Source organism: Pleurodeles waltl, chromosome 1_1, assembly GCF_031143425.1.
Source record: "Pleurodeles waltl isolate 20211129_DDA chromosome 1_1, aPleWal1.hap1.20221129, whole genome shotgun sequence".
Lineage (NCBI taxonomy): Eukaryota > Metazoa > Chordata > Amphibia > Caudata > Salamandridae > Pleurodeles > Pleurodeles waltl.
In genome coordinates this window covers 762629912-762652972 of record NC_090436.1, presented here as the reverse complement: position 1 = coordinate 762652972, position 23061 = coordinate 762629912, and positions in this window count along the sequence as shown.

Genomic DNA, 23061 nt, shown 5'->3' with positions numbered 1-23061 from the left:
AACTCATACTGTCAACAACAGAGGGTACACTGCACTAGTAGTTTTACCAACGTCAGACTTGCCCATGCGCCATCCCACGCCCATCAATGTGATATTGTGCGCCATGATGTTCACAGACATACACCATATGTTGTGTTTGTGTGATTGTTCCCCCATTCCTATGCGGCTCATATGGTTGTGTCAGAGTTGTCGTGGGTTCAGCCTGTATGTGTTGTGTTCTACAGATTACAATCGGTGGTGCATATGTTTTTTAGTGGCACAGTTCTGATCAGCATCAATATGTGTGGCTCCACATTGCACCACGTTAGCTTCCCGGGTAGTGCCATGTTTCCTGTGATACAGGACCACCCTGCAATTCCCCCAGCAGCTGCACATATTAGTTTTCCCTTCACCCAGATAGACATTCTTGCTGCATGATGGAGAAGTGGCTGCCTTTTAAGGATGTATTGTTTATATGCAGAGTGATATTGGTTCCTGCGCATGTCTGAGTAATGTTAGGTAAGGTGCCATTTTGATGTGTGCTGTAAGATGCAGCACACATGTGTTTTGGCAATGGGACATGGCAGTTGTGAAGTGATTCTGCAAGAGACACCACCATGACATACCCCAGGAATTGTACTGACTGACCTCCTAGCTCTGATGTCTCAGTTGTGTGGAAAGGTTAGTTTTGACTGTCTGCAAGAGGTGTTGAGATGACACAGCCACAGGTGCAGTAATTAGACATGCCTCCCTTTCCTATGTGCTGCATATGAACATGTTGGTATATAGCCCTGGTGATTTACGTATGTCCAGGTTGTGTATGTGTTGCGGTGCATGGCACGACCAAGGCGTGTGTATACAAGTGTTGTTTATGTTTTAATGGTGCAACTTGATTAATGGGCAGTTTGTCCCACTGCACTCCTTTCGCATGCATTGAGTCTGTCCTATGTGCCTCCCCCTTCTAGAATTGATAAAATTGGCAGTTATTTCCCCCATGCAACTTATCCTGCATTTGTGTGAAAAGAGAAAAACCACGGCACATCCCAGGATCGTAGTGAAATCCATTTATTTCTTTGTGGTGTTTCAGGAAACAAATACCCTGATCCAATAAGTCACACAAGGTAAGTTGTTTGTAAATCAATACAGTTTTCATGGTTGTAAGGAAACAGCCAACACGTGTTTCGTCATCATTGACTTTTTCAAGGCTGTGAACAAATTGAATGTATCAATCACAAGACTTGTTGGTAAATTATTGGCAGATTAAGTTCTAGTGTGAACTGTGAATAAACTTGAAAATTAGTGACTTGAACAGAGAGACCCCGTGTCGTAGATTATTCATATAGGATTAGATATAGCCCATACAAGAAAGGAAGGCAGGTACGTCATATTAGTATCCGTCCCAGGTGGGGCGTCCCCATAGTGAAATAACAATTCCGTGTGAGAAGAAAGAAAGGATTACAGTGCAGAGTTAGAACCAGAGGCGTCACCAAAAAGAGAGAGCACAAAAAATGCATGCATTCCAAAAGAGAGGGATGTTGTGTTGAGTGGCCCAAAGAATAGTGCCTCTCACCCACGTTTCATGTGGAGATATACTCGTGTGTGTCCAGGCATCATGCAGAACTGAATAAAAAATGGACATACCTCCTAAGAAATGGAAGTAATGGATATATTGGAAGGCTCCGATGTTCAAAGATGTTAAAAAACCCAAGTATTTTGGCATAAATAATGGGAAAGTCCAAAGACCATGGTAAGTCTAAAATGTAAAGGAAGAAAAAATGAGCCAAGTATGGAAAATGATCAGGGAAGAGAGAGCCATAGCGAGAAAGAGTTGTATCATGATTAATGGACGTCACTCTACAAGCGATGTATCCAGTTCCAGGGCAATGCAATGAGAATAATTATTCTGTGTGTTGTAGACGGGAGAACATAGTGTAAGCCTTAACCCAAAAGCATGAATTTATTGTTCTTCTAATAGTTAGAGACTAGGAAGTGAGTTATGGCAAATATGGAAAAAGCCTGGATAATCGGCAGCCTCAACGAGGCGTAGTACATTAACCAAAATGCTGTGTGTCCAGAGACTACGAGCACGTTGAATAATAACAAAAGTGTGTAGGAGACTTATGTTAAAACGGGACGGACCAAGCGGGGGAGGAAACTAGTGCCCTAGCACCTGGCCGACCGCATGTTTAGAGAGTCATACGGCAAAAAAGTGCGGCGGCCACTAGATATCAAGTGCGTGTCTCGGTGGCAGCGTCCATAAGTAGTATAGAAAAGGGCCCCCTTACCTACAGCAGGACTAGCGATCGTTTAACCTGGGTGCGGCGTTGCATCTAAGGCGAATACCGGCACGCAGCTATTTAAAATGAAATGGGAATGGGAATGGAAAGCGGACTTGGAATCGAAATGTGGAGTCCGCCATCTTGGAAGGGTGCGAAGACACACAGAGCGAGTAAAAGGTAAACGAGAAAAGAAAGAGGTGTATTATAACCAAGGTGGATCGGGAAACCCATCATGCAAGTATGTACTGGAGCAAACTGTGGAAAAAAGAGAGACGATATGTGCTCACAAATGCATGCACTGGTACAGGTGGATATGCATGTATTGTAGGTTTTGTTGTCAAAATTGTATGGAAGGAAAACATGTTCGAGCATTCGGACGTTGTTCACAAGGAAATGCATATTAGACAGACTCATTTAACAATTAATAGGGTGGCGTACATACATAGTCATAGCCTCGGGATGAGTGGAGCTAGGATATACAAAACATCAAAGTGATGCCACCAAGTCTGGCGCGTGGCACACTGTTAGCAGACCAAATCACAGAATATGCATGTGACAGAATTCATTGTGGTGGTGACATATGTAAGCCCAATGCAGTCTTGCTAGGTAGATGGATTACAGAAAGACATGTAAGTCTTTGTCATAGTTTAACCCCTCCTCCACTGTACGTAGTCTGATTATCCATCTGCTCTCAAGTTGTCTCAAAAGGAGAGTCTTGTTGCCACCCCTCATGCATTTGCCCAGAGTGGCAATACCATGTGTTTGTATGTCTAGTCTCTCTTGTGATCGGTGTTCTGAGTTGTAGTGGACTGCAAACGGGTAATCTCTGTTGTTATTTTTAATCGCCCGGATATGCTCTTGCAGTCTTTCTTTGAATGGTCTGATTGTGCTGCCGACATATACTTTTTTACATAGGTATATGATACAGTATACAATGAACTTGGTGTTACAGTTCATAAATTGCTTGATGGTATGTGTCATTTTTGTGTGTAGCAGAAATTTTTCGTTTTATCTAGGGTGTATTCCCACACATTGCAGTGACCGCATTTGTAAAACCCCGATGGCGGGGAGGGTAACCAGCTATCATTCATGGCCTTTGGTAAAAAACTGTGACATAGTTTGTCTCTCAAAGTGGGGCCTCTGCGATGGATCATGTCCGGTCTGTCTTTGAGATTTTTCTTGAGGGTCTCGTCAGATAGTAAGACGTGCCAGTTGTTCTTGAGAATCTTAAAGACTTCTGCACTGGCACAGGTGTATGTTGTTATGAAAGCAGGGGCTTTCTTTTTATCGGCCTGTTTGGGCGTTTTCTTATGAAAAAGAGATGCTCTATTGGTCTTTAGAATTCTGTCACGTGTGTTACTCAGCAATTTCTTGGAGTAGCCTCTGTTTAGAAAACAATGCTCCAGTGAATCTAACTGTTTGGAAAATTCTGAGTCATCTTGGCAGTTGCGTCTGATCCTCACAGCTTCTCCAAAAGGGAAAGCTTTGATTTGGGAATGTGGATGTGCGCTGCTGGCATGTAAGACTGAATTAGAGGCTGTAGACTTTCTGAATAGCTTAGACGAAATGTGATTGCCTTCGATGTATATTGTCAGGTCTAAAATGTCAACGCTCACTGTGCACAACTGGTGAAGTGTATGTTGTATTGGTTAGCGTTTAGGTACTTAATGAACAACTCGAGAGAAATGTGATCACCTGACCAGAAGAGGAGGACGTCGTCGATGTACCGACCCCAATATAGGATGTGCTGTGTGAGTTCTGGCGGGCCTTTGTTCCACAGATGATTGTAATCGTAGTGTCCCGTAGCCACCCCCTGTTTCTGTCTGTACCAAACCCCCTCGTGCAGAAAGACATTGTTATCCATAACTAGGTTGATCGGATCCATCAACATGTTAGAGTATTCGTAGAATGTTGCCTGTCTTTTGTCCAAAAAATGTCGGATAGTGGCCATGCCCTCTTCCTTGGGTATGCAGGTATACAGTGAAGAGACATCTAAAGTAGCTAGAGTGTGGCCTGCCGTCCATTCGTAGTCTGCAATAAGACTAAGAAGGTGTGTTGTGTCTTTAATGTATGAGGGTAGATTGCATACAAATGGTTGTAGATAAAGATCAATAAATTCAGAGTTTTTCTGTGGGTGAATTGATACTGGAAATTATGGGTCTGCCAGGTGGGAAAGGGGCTGGCTTGTGGACTTTGGGGAGAATGTAGATGCATGGAAACACAGGCGTAGGATTGTAAAGGTACTTGAATTCTAAATCTGTTAGGAGACCCCTGTTTCTCCAAAAACTCAGTTTGGTCTCTATGTCATTGATGATTCTGTCTATGGGGTTACTTTGGACCTTGCAGTAGGCTTTCTGATCTTGGAGTTGTCTATCTATTTCACCAATATAATCTTCTCGGTTCATTATGACAATATTGCCACTCTCCTGTCAAAGGAGCGTAGGGCCTTGTATTCCTGAGGGCTCAAATTATGTGGCCAGGTTTTTCGTCTAAGTATGTATTGATTTTCCAATTTGTGGAGATCTTTTGTTACTAATTTGTAGAAAACATCTATTGAGTTGTCCGATGAAAAAATTGATTTGTGGTGGTTGTTGGAAGTCTGCGCTGCCCTGTCCTTATATGCCTGTGACCAGCTCTTCCGGGATGGCGCTGCAACCATCTCCTCTACCTCATTCAGGTCCTCCTGTGGTGCAGGACTTCCACGTCTAGTTTGCAGTGCTGCCTTTCTGTTCCTGGCCATTTTCTCCTCAGTTCTTCACTTACAATCATGCCAGCATTTCTTGCACTCAGAGACAGATCCCTTCACCTCTGCCACACTGCTGATTTTGGCCACTATTTGCTGCCATGTTGCCTCTCTCTTGCCAATTGGCAATTTGGAGGTGATGAATAGCTGGTGTTGGTGCTCCATCACTTCTCTCACAAGGATCTCATGCTCATCCTCACTAAGCCGACACTTGCATTTTTTCTTTTCCTTCCCTTGGTACTTCTGTGTCTCCTCCTGACTGGTTTCTGGGTTTATGGGGTCATCCTGGTGTCTCTCCTGGCCTGCTACTTCCATCTTCCCTCTGCCTTTCACCCTTTTCGGCTTTAGTGTCTAAAGATGAAGCAAATGCAGGGTTAAAATGGTGTGTATCCTCTTACGACATGTTTATGTGCTGCAAAAAGGGTTAGAGTAATTTTTGCAGCATTAACCTTGAGTTGACTTACAACAGGGCACAAGGGTTTCCGACAACCTTTTTGACTCAACTTTTTGTTAGCGCCATCGTGCATCATAGTATACATATGATAACCAGATGGCGCTAAAAGCTAAAAAAATGGCAAAAGCCAGCGAGAAACTTTTTTGACGCAAAACTGCGTTTGCACAGTTTTGCGAAAAAAAAGTATAAATATGGGCCTATGTTTTACCATGAGAGATTTGCATTCATATTAAATGAAGTACTAATGTGAATCAATTTTAAAAGTGTTACTGAAAGCATCAAGTGTGTATTAGTTAATCGTCCTTATATTGAAATAAATTAATTTTATTATTATGAGTTACATGTATGCAGAAAAATAAATGCACGCTGAAATTTGTTGTAACTTGTTATATATCATGTCTCCAATTAAATAATTTGCTTTGCATATATGGATTGTAAGGTGCGCAATAGGTTTATTAATGCATTAACTGTATTAATGTTTATTAAGGCTTCTTTGCTTGACTATGCCTAAAAAGATTCATTTTGTAGTAATAATCGAAAATCACTTCATCATCAATACATAGCTTTATTCGGTTACTTTCAACCATAAAAGCAAAACAACCACCGGTAAAAAGATAAAAGATAAGTAAAAATTAAGTTAAAAAAGGAAATAAGAGGAGTAAAAAAGAACATCCTTTACGGCCTTAAAACACATAAAAACCAAACACCTAATCTCCTACTGACTGTCATTTAAATTAATCATGGGGTTTTGTTGCAGTCTAGGTGTGTGGTTAAGATTTGATGACTAAAACATTCCATTGTCAATTTTCATATTGTCCTTATTTTTGAAGTAAGTTCCGCATCAGCAATTTTCCCCAAGTGATTAATACGTACATGCCAGGCAGCTGTAATGTACTTACTAACCGCACAGGGTAAGGGGGGGGAACTTTCCCTCATCAGAATTCTTAAGGCAACAATACAATGTCTTACCCCCATATTTCTACACACTGGCCGTAACCACTTTCGACGCGCAATCAAATAGGCAGGACATAAAAACATAAAATGTACAATGGATTCTGAATTATGGTTACAGCTCGGACAAAAATCAGATCTTGTAGTTGCACTCCACTTACTGCCATATGATTTGAGAGGCAGACAACCATATCTGAACTGGATATATAAACTCTTACTTAATGGGTCAAGAATTATATCCATAAAAGATTCAAAAGACGGATACCATTTAAAATCAAAAAATTGTGAGGTCAATCTGCCGTGAGTAGGGCACAGCAGATAGTTTTCCCTGACATAAGTCCAGTATACAGTTTTCAAATGATTCTTCTGCTCCTTCCTTATACTTTCTGGATGACTCCATAGCTCACTAAGACCCAATTTATGAAACCATTTAGAGATGTGATTGAACCAGGGAATGGTGAGTACATTTGGTCTATCCAAGATGTCTTGGATAGACTCCTTGTATGTAGATAACTCAGGGGTGGACCAAACACGGACCCAAAAAAGCAGAGGTCGTAGGGCAACTACATCTGAGATGCGTGAAAGGCCAAGGTCCCAGAACAATGGCAGCAGTGGGGTACTGCGAGAGCAGGCCAAAGTAGACCTCACGAAATTGTTTTCCCCCACTGCAAGCCTGCCAGTGTTTGAGGACCCCCAAATTTCTGCCCCATAGACCGCAGCACTTTGTGCATTTGCTCTATAAATTTTAATAATTGGAGTAATCACTCTCTCAGAAGTAGACTTATGAAAACGAAGAATGGCTCCAGATGACTGTACTAGGCGAGCCAAACTTTTGTCAATTTGGGCCCCCCAATGCAGATTGTTGCTAATTCTCACCCCCAAGTAATCTATAGAGCTTACCAAACCTAGGGGCGTTCCATTGTAAAATATTGAATATCTCTTAGTGGGGCCACAACCCAAAGTCATAAGTTTAGTTTTGCTATGGTTAAGTTCCAGACCATAGTCACCGCAAAACGAACTGAACTTGTTAATTCTGTTCCCTTCGACAGGAATTTTTTCCCTAGGCTTTTAATGTGAATGTTGAATGTCCTATTGCATTGCAGACAAGAGACATGTTTTAAATGCAGCAAAGTAACACTATTAGTTCTAACTGTCAAACAGGAAGTTTGTAGTTCTTATGTGAAAAGTATTTGTTTCATTTATTGTGTCCCTTGGAAAAGGATCTCAAGTAACAGATGATTAGTGTATGTAGTATTTTATTATTTATCATTGTGTCATCCGACGACAATGCATTTTTGCTGAGAAGATTCTTAAAATTAACAGAGTTTGGTGGTGTCATCTGCAGTGATTGTATGCTGACACTGACATCATGTCCCATGCTTGACCCAAAGCTGTCTAGAACTCTGTCAAAGTCTGCTTAAGTTTGCTGTTATTTTTTCACACCTCTGATGATGACATTGGCCCACATTTTAACTTTGGCAGTAAGTACCGCCTACCGCCGCTGCGACGGTCGGCAAAAGACTTTTGCTGCAGCTAACATCCGTCCGCCAAAATATGACCACTGCCGGATTTTGGCGACAAGAAGAGTAGAAATCAGGCTGTGGCCATGCTGGCAGATGGTGTTAAACACCATCTGCCAGCATGCCAGAAGAACCCCTAGATTCAGGTAAGTCAGGTCTGACAGGGGAGAGGAGGTGGGTGGTGTTGTGTGTGTGTGTGGGGTGTGTGCATGAATGTGTGTGTATGCGTGCATCCAAATGAGTGTGTAGTGTTGCTTGCGTGTGTGTGTTCATGTGTGAGAATGCGCGTATGAAGGCAAATGTGAATGAGTGTCTGCGTGTAGGTTTGGATGTGTATACGGATGTGTGAGTGTATGAATGTGTGTATGCCTGTGTGAGTGAGTGTGTGAATGCGTGGTGTGTACCTGCGAGTGTGTGTGCATGAGGCAGAGGCTAGGAAGGGGGGAACGTGGATGGAAGTGGGTTTGGGGTTGTTTGGGGCGTGTTAGTGCCTCCTACCAGTGACAGGGAAGGAATTCACTGTCACTGGTAGGGCTTACTGCCATGGTTTTCATGGGATTATGAACGCCACAAAAACCATGACAGTAGGCAGTGTTATAATGTAGCTGGCGGGGCAGTAGCAGCCGTCGGGTTGGAGATTGTTATCTCCAGCCTGGAGGCTGCTACCACCATGACGGTCGGTGTGGTACATTGACTGGTTAGCTTTAGCCAACCCGCCAATGTCATAATGCCACCACATTTCCACCGACCAGCGGGGTCATAATGACCCCCTTGACCACCATAGTCTTAACTGCCCTAATCTATTATTTGGTTCAGAACTAATAAGGACAACTAATTCTGAACTGCTGATCTGTCCTAAGTTCTGCCCGTATTCTGCACTGTCCGGATGCTGCTGTCAGCTAATGCCAGAAGAAGGTGACTGTCCTGTCTGATGAACTATTGCTCTTTGCTGTTTGCTGTCTCATGAGGACAGGTAAACTTAATTGTGGTTTCTAGTTTCCTTTTCATTTAGGTACTTACACCAGCATACTTTTATAGTGAGTTATTCTAGTTAGATTTTTCTTTCTTTTATCTTTTGCCCACATGTGTTAGCCCGTCCCCACACATGCAAGTCCAAATTTGTGATAGGAATGGCAAGCTCTGAAACCTGAAATCTGAATTTGAATGTTAAATTGTATTTTTATGATTTACTGATGTCACCATCATCTGCTTTGATTTCTAACAATAATGTTCATATTGTGTTGTAGCTAATCCATATTATTCTTTTGGAGTGCCAAACACTGTTGATGTTTAGTAGGCACAACCTTTTCAGACGTTTTGGTCAGCCTATGGTTTTCATGTATGTTTATAACTTAGATTTGGACACCATATATGTGACATTGATATTGGGATTGTAATAAAGCTTTGAAACTTTATTTGGTTTGGAGTCTGATTTAGTGGAGTCTGATTTAGTGTTAAACTGCTTATGGCATCTAGAATAATTTATGGTATAATGTCATTGATTTGTGATTGCATGAGTCTGATTACTGTACTCTTCGCCAGGTCCAAAGATTCAGTCGACCTTCATAGGTAAGAATAGTGATGGTGTCTCACCCAAGGGCTGGTGGTGGATGAACCCCAAGCCGGGGAGAAATAAATTCTTCCAGGCCCCTAGGCCTCCCTCATAAGGTCCATGTGAATTTAGCAGTAACACCTCTGTGTGAGCCTGTATGATTTGTCTTGTTCTGCTGTCTGTGGCTTTTGATAATCATATTTGTCTGTCTTTTGATTTTTCCATGCTAGTCCTTCCCTGTAGAATCTCAATAATGACAAATGTAATCAAAGGAGCAGGGTGAAAAAAATGAATAGAAGTGAAATGTAGAAGTGAAAAAAGCTGTATGGATTCTGAGAAATGATAGGCCATGTGAAATTAAATGTGTACATTTTTTAACTGCCTGTGGTATCTATACTCCTTTACCAATGTTAGGGAAATGTTGATGAAAAAGTGTTTGAATGTTAACCAATTTGAAATTGTACTGGAAAATGCACCGGTCATTTCACCAGAGGGAAAATCCACCTGATCTGACCTAGAGCACTTGCTTTTCTGACTAGCTGCAGTTCGGGATAGGTGTTCATTACACACTGCTTTCAGTGTTCACCAGTCAATACTTTTCTGATGGCTTGGAAGCTGTGTGATGTAGTCCACACTATAATATTGTTAATTGTGAAGCCAGAAATGTAGATTTTTGTGACACAGGCGGTATTCAAACATGTTTCTTTTTTTATTCCCTTACCTTTTATCAGTTGCAAAAATTGGTTAAAAAATATTTCCGTGCAAATATAAAACATCTGTGAACATTTACATTGAAAGCTAACTTACTTACACATCATCTTTACACCTTTCAAAAAACTGGTAACCTTCCATATATTGGGCCTGCTAGAGATTTTTAACTAGGTGAGCCACAATTACCTTAACTTCTGTTAGTAGATCATATTGTACATATGGTTTCTGTGGCATTATAATTCTGTCTTGTTAGATGTTGAGTTTGGTTCTGTATTTGCCTAAAGCTGTTGGACATGCTGCAATCAGTGGGATGCTTAAATATTTGTCTTTACATTCCTGTAAAAATATTTTTGTGTACTCTGACCTCAAGTTGTTGTTTTTAGCATCATGGTAATGACCAGCATTGCATTAAAATCCTACCTCGGTTAGCATCAAATATATATATTTACTGTCACAATATAGTTAAGAAAATGTTGCGATTTCCTAGCTCTTTTTAGTTTAGTTCAGTTCATAAATACGTTTATTTAGACTGTAAAATATTAAACAAATTCAAGAAAAATTAAAGAGACTTTTAAAAACATTTGTTATGACATAACAATATAACAATTCACAGTAATCCTTTTTCAATCTAATCAAACCATCATTGAGTAATGACCGTCGTCATAGCTGCCATATAGCAACTACAAAAACCAACCATTATAAACATACTGAACCAATACAATTTCATGTTTCTTAAGACTTTTAAAAAAATCCAAAATTAAGAGTCATGGCCAGGAATCTTATATTCACTAGAAGTGATTCTGAAGTCTCTCCTGTCAGAGTGCCATGTTTTGTGAATCAAATGTTTAAAAGACAATGGGCCTGATTATAACTTTGGAGGAGGTGTTAATCCGTCCCAAATGTGACGGATATACCATCAGCCGTATTACGAGTTCCATAGGATATAATGGACTCATAATACGGCTAGTGGTATATCCGTCACTTTTGGGCCGGATTAACACCTTCCTCCAAAGTTGTAAGCAGGCCCCATATCTTAAAGTCAGATGGAAAAACAACAAGGTGATGGATGGAATGCTTGAAATATTCTCAGCCCCAATCACTGGTGCCGCATGCCAATCCATCGTTTTTCACCCATCATGCCACTTCAGTTTGGGCCCAGCCATATGCAAATCAGTTTCAACTCTATTCCTCATGGGAATAGTCCAGCCTGTACCACCAGGCCAGTTCCTTCCTGAACCAGAACACAATCAACCAAGGACTGATTTTGCCCTTGTTATGGGCTGCTCAGCCAGCTATAGCTTATTTCCAGTGGCACAGTGATCTCAGGCCCATATCTGGGCATACCTGGCTCACTTATGGAGTCAAATGCAAAAACAACAAGGTATGTTTACTCCCTAAAATGCATTAACAATAATCTTCATTTAGGTGTATTTTTGAGCTGCTGACGACCTACAAAGTCATTTAGCTGTCGCAAAACTTGTGATTCAATAAATAACAGTGTTTGCAACCACTAAATGGCTTGCATAAATGTTGTAAAATCATTTTGTAATTTGGTAACGGATTTACCAAATCCCAATTTGGAAGGTGGCTGTTTATGGAGTCCCTTCCACATTCTTATGTATCAATGTTTGGAAGCCACAGTTTTGGTAGCAAACCATTGATAGATTACCAACTCCTCAAAAAGGTGGTAAGCCATATACCTTCCTGGTGAATGAAAAAATACTTCCTTTGGAATTGTGCAGTGGTCCAGAGTAAATAAACTTTTTTTTAAAGTATATTTTTTTCTTAACTGCAGGCATGTTTCCTTTCAGAAAAATGGGCTACATTTAGAAATATGTACTTCATTTAAATGTGATCAAAGACATGATGATCTGCTTACTCCAAGTTGCCACCACCAGTTGTGTGTGAGTGAGTCACAATTTGTGATCTACCTCATGAACATTGATAAGAAAGGTCAAAATCGATCCATGCTGAATAATGATTTTGTGAATCAACGTATTAGTACGTAGGTTGGTTCACAAAATCTAATTTCATTCACAAACGTCATGGAGAAATATGCAACTGCTTTCTGCAAATTAACTGTATTTAAAATGTAACTCTCTCATGCTTCATGTCAGTGTCTAGTAGTGGAGAGATATACGGGAATCTGTAAACGTCATGCAAGGAAGACCTAGCCAAAGATTTAACCTGTTTCAGATAATTTACTTTTTTGTGTTTAGAATGTAATGTATTGTATTTGTGATATTTCTATGGCATGAATACAGCCAAAAGGCAACCGAACGATGTACGGGTTAACATTAAACATAAAGTCAGTGAGTAATAGGAAAGGTATCTGGTTAGTAGAATGTTAATGAATTATGATGCAAAATAAAACCGGCTAGAGATATTAGTTCAGTTTTTCATTTATTTAGTGGAGATAGCAGGTTCTCAACATCATGCAGATAGAGGCTTCTTAATGACCTTTTCTGCTTTTGTGGTGTTTGAGCTCATCAGTGTTCACTACAGAGTAGCTCTTTCAAACAATTTTTTACATTTTATTTTTATTACAATAAGAAAGATTGTGGAAATATCTCAGGACAGATATGGCCTCTGAATCTTGCCATGAGTTTAAGCTAATTTTTAGCCTAACAGCTTACACCTTTGCAGAAGTAGGAAGTAAGAACAAGCATTATAAGTTACAGGCCTCAATTTGCTCCCAGATACTTTAGGGTCATGGTTAACAGCGTAGCCCCATATAATACATGGGAATAGGCAATTTTGAATGAAAAACGCAGATTAAGTGAACCATTGAGTAAACATCATAATTTTTAATAAATTTGCACACAGCTCCAATGGAGGTAAAAGGCCAAATTGCTGATTAGCCAAGATGTATTGTCCATTTCATGGACTAATGGAAGACCAACTCCACCCACCATCAGAAACAAAAGAAATAGTTTATACTGAAGAACTTGAGAGGTCAGACAAATAGAAGGGGAAATATACTCGGTCTAGTGTGATGCTAATAATTGTGTTTGACCAATGACTTTGTGTTTCACCACTGCGCATATTAGTTGCTCAATGTTCACCAGTAGCACATTACATGTTGTGTTCAGTTTAGCTGCCTATTGGCTTTAACATGACATTAGACATTACATTTGGTATTAGGGTTAGCTGCCTATTGGCTTTAACATGGAGTTAGACATTACATTCTGTATTCAGTTTAGCTGCCTATTGGCTTTGACATGGCATTAGACATTACATTTGGTATTTAGGTTAGCTGCCTATTGGCTTTAATGTGGAGTTAGACATTGCAGTTGAGACATTGCAGATGAGCTGTGTTTTTCCAAGCTGTGTTTTTCCACATGATAGACCAAGCTGTGTTTTTCACACCAGACCCTAGCTGATAAGAGCACGTAGATTTTGTGTTTACCTCTCAATCCAGTCTGAGAACGAGTGAGGCTCGGAAAATTGGCCACTCTCCAACTATCTTCGGTTCTCACACTGAGTTTGCCTTTAAGGATGGCTCTGGACTACAGCAGAGTTAGATTGAAACTATCTTGACTTCAGACAGGAACCAGACGTCAGTTGCCTGTCTCCCGTTTGGGTAGAAAATCTCTTTCTCGCAGTTGTACCGGAGTCATCAACTTGTAGACCTCAGAAAGATGAAGCATAGGGATAGGCCCTACAGCCCTACGGTGATGCAATTTTGACTTTTATGCTTTGCTTTGAAGTTATGCTATAATACAATCACATGTATTTGCTGTGTACATTGCAACTGAGAAGTATATATTTTGATATATTTTGCTTTCATTATTGCGACTACTTTTGTGCTTCCAACCTACTAATTTTGTCTCTCAGGAACCTCGTGGTGAAGTAATAATAACAATAAATGTCTTCTTTAACCCCTTCTGTGCCCAGGACGTAATGGTTACGTCTTGAGGCACAGTGCTGCTGTGCCCAGGACGTAACCATTACGTCCTGTGCACAGAGCCCAGAGGGAGCGCTCTCGCTCCCTCTGAGGGGTTCCCCCCCACCCCCCCAAGTCAGGGATGGAAGGGGAAGGGAAGCCCTTCCCCTCCCACCCCGACCCCCCCAACCCCCCCCAACCCCCCCTGTGACGTCAGCGCGCGAGCGCGCGCTGATTAGTCACAGGGTCTCCCCCATCGCGCTGGAAGCAGAGCTTCCAGCGCGATTGCAAAAGAAATGCTTTTGCATTTCTTTTTCAATCCTATGGGGGAGGCCCCGAGAGGCTTCAAAGGGAAGGAAATGTATTTCCTTCCCTTTGAAGTCTCTCACAGGTTTCAAAAGCCGGATTGCTTGCAATCCGGCTTTTGAAACCCCACTAGACACCAGGGATTTTTTTTTTTTTCCTTGAAATTGGCAAAAGGGAGCGACCCCTTGGGCAAGGGTCGCTCCCAGGGGGGCATTTTTTTAGGAAGGCCTTTTCTGCCCCCCCTGGGGACAGATCGGCCTATTATTAGGCCGATCTGCCCCCAGGGGGGGCAGAAACCTCTAGGCACCAGGGATCTTTTTTTTTTTTTTTCTTTTTGTTATGTTTTCTTTTTTTTTTAGGTGGGGAGCGACCCCTTAGGCAAGGGTCGCTCCCCTAGGGGGCAAATTATATTAAGGCCATTTCTGCCCCCCTTGGGGGCAGATTGGCCTATTTTGATGAGGCCAATCTGCCCAAACCATTTGACACCAGGGAGTTTTTTTTTTTGCGTGAATTTCACGCAAGGGGAGCGACCCCTTAGGCAAGGGTCGCTCGCTGGGGGGAAGTGGGGGGGGGGATTATTTTAGGCCATTTCTGCCCCCCTGGGGGGGGTAGATCAGCCTATTTTGATTCGGCTGATCTGCCCCCAAGGGGGGCAGAAACCACTAGGCACCAGGGATTTTTTTGTTTTTCTGTTTTACAGATGGGGAGCGACCTGGAGGGGCAAAATGTATTTAGGCCATTTCTGCCCGCTTTGGGGGCAGATCGGCCGATTTTAGGTCAATCTGCCCCCAAGGGGGGCAGAAACCACTAGGCACCAGGGATCTTTTTTTTGCGCCGTCACACAAGGGGAGCGACCTTGTAGTCAAGGGTCGCTCCCCGGGGGGGGGTAGGGGTGGTGGGGGCAAAATTATTTTAGGCCATCTCTGCCCCCCCAGGGGGCAGATCGGCCTATTGGTATTAGGCCGGTCTACCCCCAGGGGGGGCAGAAACCTCTAGGCGCCAGGGCAAATTTTTTTTTTGTGTTTTTTTTATTGGTTTGGTGTTTTTTTTAGAGAAGGGGAGCGACCCATCAGGCAAGGGTCGCTCCCCTGTGGGGCAAATTGTGTTTAGCCCATTTCTGACCCCCTTGGGGGCAGATTGGTCGATTTTAGGTCAATCTGCCCCAAGGGGGCAGAAACCACTAGGCACCGGGGATTTGTTTTTTGGCGCCAATGTCACGCAGGGGGAGCGACCCCGTAGGCAATGGTCGCTCCGGGGGGGGGGGGGTTCAGGGGGCAAATTTATTTTAGGCCATTTCTGCCCCCAGGGGAGGCAGAAACCTCTTGTTGCCAGGGCAAAAAAAAAATTTGTGTTTTTTTTTTGTTTGGTTGGTTTTTTTTAGAGATGGGGAGCGACCCATCAGGCAAGGGTCGCTCCCCTGGGGGGCAAATTGTGTTTAGACCATTTCTGCCCCCCTTGGGGGCAGATTGGTCGATTTTAGGTCAATCTGCCCCAAGGGGGCAGAAACCACTAGGCACCGGGGATTTGTTTTTTGGCGCCAATGTCACGCAGGGGGAGCGACCCCGTAGGCAAGGGTCGCTCCGGGGGGGGGGGGTGTTCGGGGGGCAAATTTATTTTAGGCCATTTCTGCCCCCCCTGGGGGCAGATCGGCCTATTATTAGGCCGATCTGCCCCCAGGGGGGGCAGAAACCTCTTGTTGCCAGGGCAAATTTTTTTTCTGTGTTTTTTTTTTTGTTTGTTTGTTTTTTTTTAGAGATGGGGAGCGACCCATCAGGCAAGGGTCGCTCCCCTGGGGGGCAAATTGTGTTTAGACCATTTCTGCCCCCCTTGGGGGCAGATTGGTAGATTTTAGGTCAATCTGCCCCAAGGGGGCAGAAACCACTAGGCACCGGGGATTTGTTTTTTGGCGCCAATGTCACGCAGGGGGAGCGACCCCGTAGGCAAGGGTCCCTCCGGGGGGGGGGGAGTGGGTGTTCGGGGGGCAAATTTATTTTAGGCCATTTCTGCCCCCCCTGGGGGCAGATCGGCCTATTATTAGGCCGATCTGCCCCCAGGGGGGGCAGAAACCTCTTGTTGCCAGGGCAAATTTTTTTTGTGTGTTTTTTTTTTTGTTTGTTTGTTTTTTTTTAGAGATGGGGAGCGACCCATCAGGCAAGGGTCGCTCCCCTGGGGGGCAAATTGTGTTTAGACCATTTCTGCCCCCCTTGGGGGCAGATTGGTAGATTTTAGGTCAATCTGCCCCAAGGGGGCAGAAACCACTAGGCACCGGAGATTTATTTTTTGGCGCCAATGTCACGCAGGGGTAGCGACACCGTAGGCAAGGGTCGCACCTGGGCAGGGAGGGTTTGGGGGGGTGGGGGGTCAAATTTATTTTAGGGCATTTCCCCCCAAACCCCCCCCCCCGGGGCCGGCTGAGCTAGAGGCCAAAATCCACAGGTAGGCACTTTGCAAAAAACACCTCTGTTTTCGGTGAAAAAATATGTTGTGTTTTGGGCCATTTCCTTTTGTGGGCGCTAGGCCTACCCACACAAGTGAGGTACCATTTTTATGAAGAGACTTAGGGGAACGCTGGGTGGAAGGAAATTTGTGGCTCCTCTCAGATTCCAGAACTTTCTGTCACCGACATGAGAGGAAAAAGTGTTTTTTAGCCAGATTTTGATGTTTGCAAAGAATTCTCGGTAACAGAACCTGGTCAGAGCCCCGCAAATCACCCCATCTTGGATTCCCCTAGGTCTCTAGTTTTAAAAAATGTGCTGGTTTGCTAGGTTTCCCCAGGTGCCGGCTGAGCTAGAGGCCAAAATCCACACGTAGGCACTGTTTTCTATGAAAAAATGTGATGTGTCCACGTTGTGTTTTGAGCCATTTCCTGTCGCGAGCGCTAGGCCTACCCACACAAGTGAGGTATAATTTTTATCGGGAGACGTGGGGGAACGCTGGGTGGAAGGAAATTTGTGGCTCCTCTCAGATTGTAGAACTTTCTGCCACAGAAATGTGAGGAACATGTGTTTTTTTAGCCAAATTTTGAGGTTTGCAAAGGATTCTGGGTAACAGAACCTGGTCCGAGCCACACAAGTCACCCCATCTTGGATTCCCCTAGGTCTCTAGTTTTCAGAAATGTACAGGTTTGGTAGGTTTCCCTAGGTGGCGGCTGAGCTACAGGCCAAAATCTACAGGTAGGCACTTTGCTAAAAACAGGTCTGTTTTCTGTGATGTGTCCACGTTGCGCTTTGGGGTGTTTCCTGTCGCCGGTGCTAGGCCTACCCACGCAAGTGAGGTGTCATTTTTATCGGGAGACTTGGGGGAACGCTGGGTGGAAGGAAATTTGTAGCTCCTCTCAGATTCCAGAACTTTCTGCCACAGAAATGTGAGGGACATGTGTTTTTTTAGCCAAATTTTGAGGTTTGCAAAGGATTCTGGGTAACAGAACCTGGTCCGAGCCCCGCAAGTCACCCCTCCTTGGATTCCCCTAGGTCTCTAGTTTTCAGAAATGCACAGGTTTGGTAGGTTTCCCTAGGTGCCGGCTGAGCTAGAGGCCAAAATCTACAGGTAGGCACTTCGCAAAAAACACCTCTGTTTTTTTCCAAAATTTAGGATGTGTCCACGTTGCGCTTTGGGGTGTTTCCTGTCGCCGGCGCTAGGCCTACCCACGCAAGTGAGGTATCATTTTTATCGGGAGACGTGGGGGAACGCTGGGTGGAAGGAAATTTGTAGCTCCTCTCAGATTCCAGAACTTTCTGCCACAAAAATGTGAGGGACATGTGTTTTTTTAGCCAAATTTTGAGGTTTGCAAAGGATTCTGGGTAACAGAACCTGGTCCGAGCCCCGCAAGTCACCCCTCCTTGGATTCCCCTAGGTCTCTAGTTTTCAGAAATGCACAGGTTTGGTAGGTTTCCCTAGGTGCCGGCTGAGCAAGAGGCCAAAATCTACAGGTAGGCACTTCGCAAAAAACACCTCTGTTTTTTCCCAAAATTTAGGATGTGTCCACGTTGCGCTTTGGGGTGTTTCCTGTCGCCGGCGCTAGGCCTACCCACGCAAGTGAGGTATCATTTTTATCGGGAGACTTGGGGGAACGCTGGGCGGAAGGAAATTTGTAGCTCCTCTCAGATTCCAGATCTTTCTGCCACAAAAATGTGAGGGACATGTGTTATTTTAGCCAAATTTTGAGGTTTGCAAAGGATTCTGGGTAACAGAACCTGGTCCGAGCCCCGCAAGTCACCCCTCCTTGGATTCCCCTAGGTCTCTAGTTTTCAGAAATGCACAGGTTTGGTAGGTTTCCCTAGGTGCCGGCTGAGCTAGAGGCCAAAATCTACAGGTAGGCACTTCGCAAAAAACACCTCTGTTTTTTTCCAAAATTTAGGATGTGTCCACGTTGCGCTTTGGGGTGTTTCCTGTCGCCGGCGCTAGGCCTACCCACGCAAGTGAGGTATCATTTTTATCGGGAGACTGGGGGAACGCTGGGTGGAAGGAAATTTGTAGCTCCTCTCAGATTCCAGAACTTTCTGCCACAGAAATGTGAGGAACATGTGTTTTTTTAGCCAAATTTTGAGGTTTGCAAAGGATTCTGGGTAACAGAACCTGGTCCAAGCCCCGCAAGTCACCCCTCCTTGGATTCCCCTAGGTCTCTAGTTTTCAGAAATGCACAGGTTTGGTAGGTTTCCATAGGTGCCGGCTGAGCTAGAGGCCAAAATCTACAGGTAGGCACTTCGCAAAAAACACCTCTGTTTTCTTCCAAAAATTTGGATGTGTCCACGTTGCGTTTCCTGTCGCGGGCGCTAGTCCTACCCACACAAGTGAGGTATCTTTTTTATCGGGAGACTTGGGGGAACATAGATTAGCAAAACAAGTGTTATTGCCCCTTGTCTTTCTCTACATTTTTTCCTTCCAAATATAGGAGAGTGTGTAAAAAAGACATCTATTTGAGAAATGCCCTGTAATTCACATGCTAGTTTGGTCACCCCGGAATTCAGATATGTGCAAATAACCACTGCTCCTCAACACCTTATCTTGTGCCCTTTTTGGAAATACAAAGGTTTTCTTGATAGCAATTTTTTACTCTTTATATTTCAGCAAATGAATTGCTTTATACCCGGTATAGATTGAAAACGCACGTCAGGGTGCAGCTCATTTATTGGCTCTGGGTTCCTTGGGTTCTTGATGAACCTACAAGCCCTATATATCCCCGCAACCAGAGGAGTCCAGCAGACGTAACGGTATATTGCTTTCGATAATCTGACATTGCAGGGAAAAGTTACAGAGTAAAACGTAGAGAAACATTTATGTTTTTTTCACCTCAATTTCAATATTTTTCTTTTTCAGTTGTCATTTTCTGTAGGAAACCCTTGTAGGATCTACACAAATGACCCCTTGCTGAATTCAGAATTTTATCTACTTTTCAGAAATGTTTAGGTTTCTGGGATCCAGCATTGGTTTCATGCCCATTTCTGTCACTGACTGGAAGGAGGCTGAAAGCACAAAAAACTGCAAAAATGGGGTATGCCCCAGTAAAATGCCAAAATTGTGTTGAAAAATTGGGTTTTCTGATTCAAGTCTGCCTGTTCCTGAAAGCTGGGAAGCTGCTGAGTTTAGCACCGCAAACCCTTTGTTGATGCCATTTTCAGGGGAAAAACCACAAGCCTTTTTCTGCAGCCACTTTTTCCAATTTTTTTGAAAAAAACGATATTTTCACTGTATTTTGGCCAATTTCTTGGCCTCCTTCAAGGGAACCCACAAAGTCTGGGTACCTCTAGAATCCCTAGGATGTTGGAAAAAAAGGACGCAAATTTGGCTTGGTTAGCTTATGTGGACAAAAAGTTATGAGGGCCTAAGCGCGAACTGCCCCAAATAGGCAAAAAAAGGCCCGGCACAGGAGGGGGAAAAGGCCTGGCAGCGAAGGGGTTAAACTCAGAAGTGCATTCCAAAGAGGTTCTGTAAGATCGGTCATGCGATAAGAGCAGGAAAGCAGAACAGTCTAGTAGTCGATGTGCACCTACTAGGTCGAAGCTCTATGGACATTTACAAATATTTTCAATACCTTTTGTATACTTCAATTCTGAATTTATATGTCTTTGGTGCAAGAACACATCCCTGTCTTAACACAATATTCACTTGGAATCTACGGTCACAGTTCTATGGGCACCAAATTCAATCAGTGTTCTGTGTGAAATACATCATTCTCATGATGTATTATAGAATTGGGGGGGAAGGCCATAGCCATTTGTTCTGCCATAAAATCTCTCTATCCACTTGCGGAGTAGTTTTACATTAGCCCACAATCTTAGGGTCTCATTATGACTTTGACGGTTTCAAAAGCAGACCACCAAAGCTGTGGGGAGGATGTCACCATCATACCAGTGTCGCCCCACCTCGCATATTACAATGTTCCTGCCAGGCTGGCTGGCGGGAACATTGTAATACATGTTCCCACCAGTCTGACTGGTGGGAACAGTGTTAGGATGTCGGCCTCGGTTCCTTTAAGGGAGCTGAGCCCAATATCCTAGCACTACAGCACCCTCGGAATGTGCACTGTCTGTTCGAACAGCGCTAGTTAGGGTGGGACCTGCACAGCTCCATGTGGCCCCAGCACTTGGTCCCCACCATGAAAAGGCTGCCGGAAATTGGGGTTGTATTCAGCTGGGCAACGCTGAGTTCAATGCTGCCCTGACTGGTTACAACTCCGGCCGCCGTCACCACATCGGTAACCATGTTCAATGAAGGTTAATCACAGAATACCTTGAAATCTTTGGGCTCCCCGAGATTACAGTGCTGATACCACACACATTTTCAATCCTTGGAACTCACCTACGGCCAGCAGGTTGCATTTAAATTTCCCCTTCGAGGATATTAGGTTATAAAGCGTCTTATCAGTTGAGAAGCCAGCATCTTAGGAATCACTTAATTGTCAATGTTTGCATAGCTCTCGATTCTTTATTGAGAAAATCGTGCTTGTCTAAGATTGAGTTTCAGGGCATACACGTCACTTTTGTACAAACTGTTTTTACTCAGTAACCCAGCATTAGATTTTATATTTTGAAAAATATAAGCCTTGCAAAAGGTGTTTTTTCTCTATAACGTTTGAACCTGCAATATACTATAAATATTTCCATGACCGATTAAGTGTATTAGAAATAAATGTAGTTATGAGAATTATGAGAATTAAGTTATGTTTCAGTGGTATTTTTCAGACATGCATCCTCTTCACATATGGAGAAATGCAAACAATACACAATTTCACATGAATGCATTGACATTTCCGCCTAAAACAATTAAGAAACATAAAGTAAGTAGCAAGTAGATTGAATCAAGCAATACTACGTAATTAAAAACTCCATGTACTTCACGTTTACGAATGATAATGATGCTATCGCATGGAGATGGTACCTACAGCAGAGCATGAATCATATTTCGCACATGCTGTACAAGAAAATGTGTTATTTAATAATATTCCAGAAGCTCGCTTTAGACCGTGTTGGTACAGGTGTTACAAATATATTGACTTAGAATTTTACTACCATACTACCAATTCCTGAAGCCTGCAACACCACTTGTTTCCATAACTCCCCTGAAGTGTACTCATCAGGTCAATCTGTAAATATTAAGATGTTAATTCAACCTGACAGATTCAAACTTGTGCCCTTTAGTGTGCACACAGATGTCTACAACAATTGTGTTAAGGTATTAAGCTATCTTGTGCTCTGATAGCATTGTGAATTGTTTGGCAATCAGTAGTAATACCACATGCAGCACGGTTTGTAACGGCATTTAAAAGTCGGACAAATCAATCGGGAAATACCCTTCAAAAACTTTGTTTACTAGAAGAGATGAGCTATTACAGTGTTATTGCTTGGTATTACCTCTACGTCCCTCGTCATCGACCCACTAATAAAAAACATGAGGTAGTAACCAATCACAAACAGGCAACATAACAGGAAACGCTGGCTAACCGCACTCACCCTCCAATGTCTTTCTATGCCGTGTGGCGATTGACAGTGGTAATTATAGAGTTGAGCTGTCAATCACAAGCACATGCTGGTTTAATGCAGTTTTCTGAGTACTTATTTAAGGATGCAGCCTGTTTTGGGGGTCTTACTTGTTTTCGGAGCTGGTGTCACAGTCGGTAGTGGTAGTTGGACTCGCAGAATCTCACCAAGGAAATGAAAATGCATCCTTCTCCTCCAACTGTGGTAACAACGGACACCAGTTCCCTGGGTTAGGAGGCAACAAGGGGACAGTGTTCCATCCAAACTCGTTGGGACAGATCAGAGGCCATGCATTTATCTAATTGGAAGCAACTGATGGCAGCGGAGACGTCCCTCGGGTATTTTGAGCAACACTTGCCCAATTGCAATGTCCTGATTTGGTCAGATATTGCAGTGACAGTGGCATATATCAACCACCAGTGCAGCACTAACAGCCAGGCACTAAGGCCCGTATTTATACTTTTTTTAGCGCCGCATTTGCGCCGCTTTTTGACGCAAAACGGAGCAAACCTACAAAATACAATGGCATTTTGCAAGTTTTCGCCGTTTTTGCGTCAAAAAACGACGCAAATGCGGCACAAAAAAAGTATAAATACGGGCCTAAATCCGGTGGTGTATGCTGTGACAGATTGAGCAGAAATTTATCTCCAATCTATTTCTGCTCAACATATCAGGGGTGTAGACAATGCTGTAGTAGATGCATT